Below are 11,970 nucleotides of genomic sequence, written 5' to 3'. Positions count from 1 at the left end.
CCCGAACTAATCCCGAAATGGTCCTGAAGAAGCCCCGTACTTTAAGACTTCAACAATTTTTTAGCATTCATAATTATTATGAAAAGACTTTTATAATAGAAGTCCCAAAATAAAAGTCTTTGAGACTTAAAAATATTTATCTCGCTGATAATTATTATGAAAAGACTTTTTTAATATAAATCTCAAACTAAAAGTCTTTGAAGACTTACAAATATTTATCTCGCTGATAATTATTATGAAAAGACTTTTATTATATAAGTCATAAAATAATAGTTATCGATGACTTAAAAAATTTTTCTCACACATAATTATTATCAAAAGACTTTTATAATTCTTCCGAAAATTTGGATGATTTTTTTAAAACTCCACCATGAAATAATTATTATTCTGGGCCTCTGGTATTTATGCATCAACAGGGGCGGGGGTTTGGCGCGCCGCCGAACTATGTGCAACTGTGCAAATACGAAACCTTTTGTGTACAATGCAAGCGAAGCAAAAAACAATGAAAGCAAAATAATGACAAACAATGCCAACGACTGTACACATCACGCGATGTGCCAAATGTTTGTAAAGGCATGCATTTTAATACGTTTGTACAATGTTGGCATCAAATGCCGTTCCACTTGCAATGAATGCACAACGGGAAAACAAAATGCATATTCACAGTCATGCATACATGCATACCTACACTCTTGTTGACATGCAATTTAATCGCTTGCACGTACGTAGTACGTACATACATACATACTAAAAATTGTTTACTCTTTCTTATAGCCAGGCCTCCTTTGTGGCAGCGCAGCTAGCAGCGCTCGACTCGCTCGTTTATTTATGTATCATTTGCCAACAGTGATAAGCAGATTTCTGAACAGCGCCCAGTTCACTTTAATTAGTTATGCATTCGGTGATAATGAGTTGGCTAATTAATCGACATGGCATTCAGTCGGATTGCATTCGGTGGAAAAATCACAACACTTTTTTTTATATAATCGCAGTTGCGACTTTTATATCAGCTCTTAGGGCCGTTTTCTGAAGTAACCTCTAACTTTAAAGCTCATTTTATATTTAAAGGTTGGATTAACAATAAAACTATGTCAAAAGTTAAGCATTTCTATTATCGGGTTTTGACGTATGTACATACATACATATGTTTCTTGGTTGTAAACCAATTTAAAACCGATAATAAAATGCTTTACTTTAGACACAATCATAAATTTTAATCCAACCTTTAAATATAACGACGATTACATTCTTATGCGAAGCTGTTTTTCATGGCAGAAATATAATCGGCGGTTTGCCATTGCCTGCCGACGGGCCACCGCTATTAGAAAAAAGCTTTTTTTGTTTTTTATTTTTATTTTTTGATGCTGAACCCAGGCCCTGCGGGATGGTAACGCACACTACACCACAGCGGCCGCGGGAAAACCTGACTAAAAATTGTAGTAATTTTTCTGGAAGTTTAGGTTTTCGAGTTATAATGTATGAAGTAATGTATCAAGCGAGCGATGTCTAGGTACATACATATATACACAGTATACCAACTAAGAGGTTTATGCAAAACGCCAAGGGACCGCCAATCGTAATCTTGTACGGTTCTGTCGAAGCCATGGCAAATGAACTGGCGAGGAAGGAAACTCTACATGTCTGCGATAAATGCCGCTCTCAGTGGCGATAGTCCGTTATCTTCTTGTAAACTCTGCCTGGAGAATAACTTTGTCGAACAAACCAGTGAAAAATTATTTGCAGAGCCCGAATTGGCGAATGCCGGGCTGCAGTGAGAAATTCAATAATAACACTGTGTGACAGTGAAAAAACACTTTTTGCAAGACATACCTCAAGTTGTAGGTCTAGTCAAGTATAAAAAAACTGCATACTCAGAATTTCTGATACACCCTCAAAATATGGAGTTAGGGGCCAAAACCCCCCTTTACATAGGTGAAGGCATATATTGGCCCATAACTTTATTTCTGGTTACTCTATGAAAAAGATTTTGGTGCCATTGAAAAGAGGACATTTGCCACTTCTAGCGATGTATAAATTTCTTATTTTGTTTACAGAAATTTCAGAGAAACTTTACAAAACATACCAAAAATTTAAATTTTTTGAAAAAATGCCCATGTTGAGTAACGGATTATTCCACTTGTTTGTTCAGTATAATTTATAGCTAGAGTCTCCTGTCAATTCTGTTTTCATTAAGGTGTAAATTTTAAATATCCATTAAGGTTTGGCTAATGTAATTAGTTCGTTTATTTAAATACTAAAAAAAATCGTTTTTTTTTTTATAGGAATACAAGTACAACTTAGTTACTTAAAAATGTTTACAAACTCTTTTTCTTTTATACAAATCATCGTCCGTTTTCGTTTAGGAGACCAGCAATAGTCCGAGAGCATATTTATGATTTTTTTGAATATGCATTCAGAAACTCCTTAACGATCTCTATGTAATGCTCACGGCTTTTTTTGTCTAGAAAATTTATGCACAAAGATTGAAAGCTATTCCAGGCTCTTTGTTCAACCGGACTTAGTTTAGATGAAAATTCAGTACCTTTCATTAGCTTACGAATGTGAGGCCGAATTAAAACGCCTTTAAATTAACAAGAATCAATTACACTGGTCTACAAGGGTTTTGCGAATAAGACGGGACCTGGTGTTTCCGAACGGATTTTTCGTGCTGAACACGAATCTGGGGTCCAAAACTTCCCATCACGTCACGTTTTCGAGAAAAAAGGGGTTGAAACCCCTAAAAACAGCGTTTTTGGCCATTTTTGAAAAATTGTAGAGCTGAACCCTGACGTGCTACAAACTTTGTATATGTCAGAAATTAAAGGCTAAATCGTGCCCTTTCGAATGAGCCCTATGCCGAATTAATCGCATGCACCCTTAGATCAGGGGGTGTATTTGTGTCTAGGAGTCCAATTTTTATATCCACCATATTCGACCCGTCATCTTAAATTTTTAAAATCTAACTGCAGATTCGTAATCAGCGACTTTTAATATAGTTAAAACCTTGGCATTATTAATTTTCTATGATCGTTTAAGATTAAATTCTTTCTGTGATCAATTTTTCCTGCACCCCTAAACACAAATACACCCCCTGCTTTAAGGGTGCACGCGATCAATTCGGCATAGGGCTCATTCGAAAGGGCACGGTTTAGCCTTTAATTTCTGATATATACAAAATTTGTACCACGTCAGGGTTCAGCTCTATAATTTTTCGAAAATGGCCAAAAACGCTGTTTTTAGGGGTTTCAACCCCTTTTTTCTCGAAAACGTGACGTGATGGGACATTTTTGACCCCGGATTCGTGTTCAGCACGAAAAATCCGTTCAGAAACACCAGGTCCCGTCTTATTCGCAGAAAAAAAGTTGAAATTTGTAGACCAGTGTTATTAAGGCATGAGCAATAACATCCAGAAATAATGTCAGAATTATCTTCTTTTATTTTAGCCTCGCTTAATCTCGGGAATGAAAATTTTATATGATTAAAGGCTTCACAGTCTACATTAAGCCTTTTAACAAATTTCTTCATGTAAGTAACCCAGTCGAAGTGCAATGGTGGCAAAATTATATTTTCAGGAGCCACAAGTGGAATTATTAACAAATTTTTTTCGCCAATTCGAAAGAAATTTCGCTGTGAAGGGCAAGTATTGGCTTCGAAACACTGGAAACATTGGCATATTTGATATTTTTACGGGTCTTATAACTATATCCCAAAACATCTGTTTTACAGAAGTAGCAATCATTTATGTATGTTGTGGTACAACTGAGGATGCCATATCATGGGAACTGAATATGGGAAACTCAAAGTGCGATCGGTTTTTGTTTTAGGTAACTTTAGATTTATTGAACTATACAAACACGCATACTCTGGCTCATACCACTGGTTCTTTACATATGATTTGTTGAAAAAATTTTGTAATTTTTAACTAAACCGCCATTATTTAATAGTTTTTCGCGATTTCCAGTCCAGACACAAGCCGCAGATACAGCAAAATTTATCGCCATTTTCACACATTTTTTATTAATTTTGAATACGTGTAGCACTTTAATATACTCGAATTTTCGCAAATTTTTGGAAAAAAAAAATATATTCTATGAATGAATTTTGGGTCGTTGCATAGATACATAACTAAGCAATTGTAGTAGGGGTGGGCCAAAAACCCACTTAACTCCACATTTTGAGGGTGTATTGGAAATTTTAAGTATGCAGTCCTTGTATGCTTGGTAAGGCCTACAACATATGTGAACCTCGAAAAAAGTGTTTTCAAGTGTTTTTTTTTAGCACACAGTGTAATTTGTAAAGTTTGCAGAAGCATACAATCAGGCGCCATGTAAAACTTTAGCAACAGTGCGTGAAAAATTATGCTCTTGTTTGCAAATTTGATGGTTTTATGCTGCTTTAGTTGCTTTTACAAATGTTTAAGTGTAGTTCGCCAAAAAAAAAAAATACTGCATACGCAGTGGCACCCTTTCGGCGATTCAAGTTGTATATATTGCTCATGTCTTAGTAGTCTGCAACGATGATATCAAAGTTTTTTTTACACAATTTAAATACTTTTGTGTCAAATGAGAGCATATTTTGTAAAAGAAAAGTTCAACATGTCGTATGAGTAATGTGTACGCCGAATACCAGCCCCCAAGATTGGTTCAACTGACGGAATTCAAATTTTAAAGTGCTAATATTAATTCTGGGAGTTATCTTAAATTTTAGGCAAAGTCTTAAGCCAGTTCAAATAATGAGAGAAATCTTCAACACTATTTATAGAATACGGAAAAAATAAGAATTAGTTCGTGCTTTATATATAAATGTAAAATTTTGTTACTGTTATTTCACAAAAGTTGGAAGAAGCAATTTGCATACATGTTCTATTTTATTTATTCTTTTTTTTTTTTGTTTTGTGATTATTTTCAAGAATTTGCAATAACAAAAATATCTACTCAATAAAAGTTTGCATATGATTAAAATGTAAAAACCAGTATGTATATTGACCTTGAAAAGAAATTGTATTCAACCCATAAAATACTTGTTTTGGTAACTGTTTACGCGTCATTTGCATTTCTAATTCACTTAAGGGCCATAATATTCCTATAGATAAATACATACATACATACATATGTATGTGTGTATAATTGATTAGGGGCTCGCCATATACACAGTTGAAAATACAGGACAGGCATCTTTACCACAAGCATTTATTTTTATACCAAAATTCATAAAAAATATAGAAGATTTTAACTGCTTTATAAATCGGAAATTTGTATGAAAACGTTACTTTATATAGCTCTTTAAACCTATTTTATTTTTTTATGAATAAGGCCATTCATTTTTTTTTTATTGATTATACTTTATTTTTTATTTTTTTCTACTCGTACGGCTTGTATGATTTTTAAGCTAAACAAAACATATATTTTTCTTTCTGTAAAGGTTATGAAATTTATAAAAAAAAAACTTTTTTTCACATTCATAAATTAAATATTTAAGAGTAGTTTCCAAAAAAAAAAAAAAATTATTATAAAATGGCGGAGGTATTTATGAATCATCAATTAGCCACCTATTTTCGAAGTCTGACTAGGGCGAAAATCTAAAGTTTTTTTAAATTACTGATAATCTTATTTCCATTTCACTCTAAGTTTTTGTTTACGCTCTAGCTGCCAGTACTTAAATTTGTCGTTGTATTCACACATGTATGTTTTTTAACCCACGCTTAAACAGTTAAAACTTAACAATTCCCCTGACTGTAAGATATATCGTACAAATTGCAAAGGGCCGTAGGATACGCGAAGACAGTTTTTTTTTTATTTTTTTACTTAACTATTATTTTCGACAAAATAATCATGAAAAATTGAGTTTAAATTTTTTTGGATGACTAGTTTAGAAAATGGTGACAAAGGGTTAAGTCAAAAATTTTAAGATAAACTTTGAATTAAATTTTAAATTAAAAAATTGTGCAATACTTGGCTGTTAAATTAGGATAGTTAAAAAAAGAACCGCTTTTTGTATAAAACAATTTTCATATCTTTACTTTAAAAAACTTTGTCCTTGTAGTTAGGTATATGCCAATGGTCAGAGCTGAGCATTTAAATTCATAAAAATTAATTTCGCCATTCAAAAAAAGGCTAGACCGAATCCAAATAGTTTGGATTGAACGGTAAAACGCCTCTTTCGGATAAAAAATTAAGATTTTACCACTATTATTTTATTTTTAGTGTTAAAAATATACACGCTTTGTGCGTTGATTTGTGCTACCAAGTGTAGTTCAATCTTACTTGTCACTTAAAAACAATAACAACATTCGTTCTGATTACAGCTGCTTTAACTAATAATCTGTTCAGCCATTGCAAATATGTAGTAAGTCCCCTTTCAGACACGTCAAGTCTTGCTTTCAGAAGAGTACAGATACCTCCGTACCGTCAATTCGTTTCAAGTTTTCTTGTTCTCTTTTGATCTTTTCGTTGCTTCCCATTTAAAGATCCAAGGACTTGAATTCAATAAAACTTGACGCGTGTGGAAGCAAAGAGTAAACACAAAAGAGAATGCGATAAAAATTGCTTTCAAGACTTGACGTGTCTGAAAGGGGACTAAGCAGGTTGGCTATTAACAAAAGCGCACCACTATTTAATAAACAAAAGTACAATAAAAGCTTCACCTCAAGCAATAAAAGGCACACTAATGTGAGCTTTTTAATTTTTTAGTGCCACAGTGGTTTTCAAACTGCTTCCGATTGTACTCTTAGTAACTACACTGTTTCGCAAATTAGGCGCTGGAGTTTATTTATTTAATGGCAATAAAAGCTCTGCCCGTAGATTCTTTACAAAAAGCTTTTGTGCTTAATTTTTATTTTCAACCTCTTTTTATGCATATTTCTGCGGCTGTTAATTTTTAAAAGCTGTACGCTATTGGAAATTATTAACACTTCATAATAGGCACTAATTGGCCAATAATGGCAACTAAATGCTTTAGAAACATTTTTTACTGCGAAATGCATTTATGACGTTTAAATACAAATAAAAATATATACTATTTATGTACATGCATATGTGTGCAAGTATGCACTTGTGCTTCAGCCCTTACTTAATTCGCTTAAATGACTGGTTTAAAATACTTGCATACCACTTACATACTTATTATCATGCCTCTTCTTTTTAAATCTGCTCCACTTAATCTTCTTGCTAATAGTCAACAATAATACGAGTACCTACTCAAAAAAAATGTCTACTATGTAAAAACGCACTCTGTTAATATAACTCAAGTGGCGCAGACAATTGTTCAATTTAATAAATACTATTGCTCTTGCTGCTTTTCGACGTAGATTGTCGCTGGTATGTAGATGGCAGCTTTTGTTAAATCTCTTAAATTAAACAAATTAAATTTATTTAGGTATATTTTGTGGGAATTTACGTATAGAAATATGCATGCAGCGCACTTCACAGTGCCAAGCGGAAATGGGCAATTTTCTGCTCAATTTACAGCGGTCGTTGACAGACATTTTTGTCAGCCTACATGAACTCAGTCGAATTTGATAGATGACATTATTTCAATGCGGAAGATTAAAGAAAATTTAAATATTTTTTTTTATAAACTGGAAAGAAATAACTTTGCTGAGCCCTTACTATATACATATATGGTAGTATAATTCAACGCCAGACGAACAGATCTTTTATTCTTACAAAAAAAATGTAAACCTACTAATTTCATCGAGTGCAAAGGAATGAGCTGTGGACTAAAACTTTCTCGAAATCATCTGCTAAAATGTTGTCAGAACTAATTTTCGTGTCGCCTATTATGATAATAGTAGCGATTCACTAGCAACAAAGAGTGACGTTTACATATGGAAATACATATAGTTTGAAACCACTTTAAAAATATGTTTAGTGAATTACAATGTCGACCAAGGGATTTTAAATTTTTTATGAATACTTTAAGGTCAAGCCTTTTCTATTTCTTCAAAAAGCTTTAGCGCTTATTTTGAAAAACTTAAAGAAAATTTATTTTAAAAATTTAAAAGCTCAACTTTCATCTAATATAGTTTAAAAAAAACTGATGGGCACTGCCTTGCCCTCTATAAAGCTTAAGCTTAATATAAATTTTGTATAGGCGCATGCAGAGTAAAAGCTCTCTCTGCCCATCGCTGGTTTAAAATGTCAAAAGTCAGAGAGAATTTATCAGAAAAGAAGAGATTTATGTGTGTAAAACTTTGAAATTTTTTAAACCAGAAAATATTATCGATAATACTTCAAAATGTCGATAATAAAATAAATTTTCAAACATTTTGCGAAAATTCCATTCAGATAATACCAAAATTTAATTACGGTAAAAATTACGATAACGATTGAAACATTTACACCGATACAGGTCAAGAAAGCATCGATAAATATTACGTCTTTAAACCCAGCAAGAGTTCTGGCAGCATCTCTATAAAAGTTTAGCAACAAAAATTCCGGTAGCGTTATAAAATATCGATAACAAAAATATCGAAACTGATAAAAAAATCGATTACACTAAAATTTCGATGACAATAAAAATATCGTTAATAAAAAAATATCGATTTAGAGTATTGGAAAACTTTTTGATACAATTTTTCGATGAAAATATCGATTTTGTTAGGAATTTAGATTAGATAGTTAAAAATAAATATTTTTTACGGAAAGACGAGTTTTACGCCACCTCCGAATGGCCAATGGTGTTAATGAGAAGCTTTTTTTCAACGCAGAAATACACTCAGAGATTTGCAATTGCCTGCCGAGGGGCGACCACTATTAGAAAAAAAAAAACTTGTTTATATTGCTTGGACCAGGGATCGAACGCTTAACCTACCGAGTGGTAGTGCACACCTTTAAACACTCAACGACGGAGGTGAATTCAAAATCTTAAGGGTAATGATACTCGTATGACAGCGATAAATTCATTTTCAATTAAGTGGCAGCTCTTGCCGAATAAGAACAACAGCCTCAGTAGAAGTGTGGAGGCCCCCTTAATTCTATAAAAAATATTTATCTCCCTTACATTTTGTCAAATTGTCATATTTTCTTGATCTTGACCATAAAATTTCTTAGAAGTGTAAATTATACCAAACAATAACAAATCGGGATAAGCTTCAATGAATAAACTTTCTGCAATGCAAAAACAAAAAAAAGAAATAAAATAGGAAACCTAAAGAACACAGTAAACAATTAAGTTGACAAAAAAATTCCACTGCCACTTGAATTTTATGGCTAAGCCAAATATCTGCAAAATAATTATTCAAAACATCAACATTGGCGTCACATAACGACTATAGACCAATAAAGATTTGAGGGTAACAGGCGAGTTTATGGGGCGCACTAGAAACGATACCGGTTAACCCCAAGCGAATAAGCTTATTAAGGGAACCCACTATACACCTTAGTAATTTGCCGAAAATTCCGTGATAATAACGAAGTGATATATGAGGCATGTCGCTGAATTGGCTTGTTATTGGACTTTCGATTGCGTCAGTCGCGGTTTTGATAAGGTCAATGGAAAAAATATTGTTAACATCCACTTATGGAATACTACAGCTTTCATTAATTTATCGTACTACTACGAGCGCTCATAAATTGTGCTGGGAAGAATTTGGTAAATAAAAATTTATGGACTCATTTTGGTTGGTGACTGACTAAAAAACTTTAATTGAAGCATACGAAGATTGATTTGTTAATTGCCTTGGATGTGAACTTAGAGTCGCCAATTTCTATAAGTACATTTGTACATATGTATGTATATGTTGCATCGAGATAATGTATGAGCAAAATCTTTTCTGAGTGAAATGGAAAAAAATTGCTGTCGGATTCGATGATCAACAGTTGAGGCCACCAAGCCAGTTTTGATAAGAAAAAAATATGAATGAGTTAATGCAAAAATGCACTCGCCCCTAAACTGTGCCAGCTAGAGACCAGTTTGAGAATAGATTCTTATACACTACAAATGCTCGTCGACTGTGACAACTACTACTAGACCTGACTGTTTCTTCAACAGTTAGCACTCACGAGTTTAGTACTGCCATAGAAACAAGGCTAACCTTCGAGTATATTTCATTTTTTATTGCTGGGTATAAATTATATATATTCGTTTGATTTTTGAGTGATTACAATTTATGAAATTTTTATTAGCGAAATATTCCAAAAATCGCATTAAACATTTAAATGAACATCCGTTGTATGCGTGAAAGTTAACGCGTCAATGGCTAATGTCTGGCTTTAGGTCAATAATTTAATTAAGTGATAAGTTATTGAACATAAAAGGCCACACTCACACACAACAACAAAGACATGCTACATATATGTTATCAGCGCTACTTTGAGGGGAGAGGGCATGGTTTTGCTTATTACAAATGCACTTATGTTCATTGGCAAAAATATCAAAAAAAAAACTTAATTTATGGTAGGAAAAATATTTGAAGTTTTTTTAAGTAAGAAACAACGATAAGCCTGTCTGGAATGGAACGATTTTTGAAAGCGTTGTGCAGATTGTGGATGAAGTAAAAGGTGAGAACTGTGGCATTATTACTTTCGAAACCGTGTTCAATATTTCTGAGATACTCTCTTTAGGATGGAAATAAGATGTGCTTAGAGGAGATTTTTTTAATGATTTCGGAGGTAAATGAGAAAGAACAATCACAAGAGTCCAACTACTGTATGTAGTGGCCATCAAAGGAGTCCAGTTAATGGGTATTATTATTGTTATGAACTACATACATATGTGCACCGCGGCGGCCGTTGTGGCGGAGTGGTTAGAGGTGCATACTGCCACTTCGTAAGGCCTGCTGCTCCATCACTGGTCCTAGCAGCATGTACATATGTATATTAAAAAAAAAAAGTTTTTGTCTAACAGCAGTCATGCGCAGCAAAATGCAGCGACTATAAACTTGCACTTTATTATACTAAAATTGGCTATGGAACTGCACACCCGAAAAACTTCGAATAAGACGTGTGAAATTTTTATGAAAATTTTACGATTTTTTTATTATCACAAAGTTAGAAACTTTGAGTTTTATTGATTTGGTTGTAGTGTGAATTACATTTCTATTAAAGACTAATAAAACTAAAAAAAAAAATATGTATTTTCAACAAAAAATTTAAAAACATTTACTGTACGATTTTCACTGATACTCACTTAGACTAGCAATTTCTTCGTATCCCATGAAATATTCAGTGGGAGTCCCGAGGTCTTCTTCTTTGTACTGCACATACAGGACAAAAGTATTGGCACAGAGAATTTTCCGCAATGTATGCACCGTTTTTTTTTCTAGCTTCTTTTCGTAAATTTTGTATAAAAATATACTTCATACTACAACAAAAAACCATAAAAATAAACATACGAAACCTTGTGCACATCTCTGGAAAATTCAAGAAATTTGCGTACTAAATTTTGTTCGAAATTTTTTATTTTTTTTTTTATGGATGAAAATAATGACACCGTCAGCAAAAAAATTTTCAAAACTCAACGCGATTTTTTAGCAACTTCAACTAAAAACTGGCAATAAAATTTAATGGGCTATAAAACTGCATACTTAGAGTTAGTACGCAAATTAGCAGAGTTTATTATTGTGTTTTTTGTTGTTGAAGTTTATAAAAAAAAACAGAGACAAAATTTTAATAAAAAACTTTGCATATTTACATTGCAAAAAATTCTCTGTGCCAATACTTTTGTCCGGCACTGTCAATATATTTCATACATTATTGAATGTTACTTTCTTCCTCGACCAATTACTCCTTCCTTTACTAGTGGCTATCAATAACTTGAGACTTCATTTCGTAGCCAGTTCTCCGCACCGCCTACAGAGTCATGTAAAGTCTAGACAGGCCCTCAGACACTTGCGGCAAACGAAATTATTCATAAGAAAAATAAGAAGACGCATATTGTGCACCGACGTCACTTTCATAAAACATAATTCATGACTAAATCAGTAGTTAATGCCAAGTAAATTAGGTTAATACCTTAAAAGTTGTAGGTATC

This window comes from Rhagoletis pomonella, unplaced genomic scaffold, assembly GCF_013731165.1.
Source record: "Rhagoletis pomonella isolate Grant_MI unplaced genomic scaffold, Rhpom_1.0 Rhpom_scaffold_00005, whole genome shotgun sequence".
NCBI lineage: Eukaryota > Metazoa > Arthropoda > Insecta > Diptera > Tephritidae > Rhagoletis > Rhagoletis pomonella.
Note: the sequence above shows the minus strand (reverse complement) of the source record.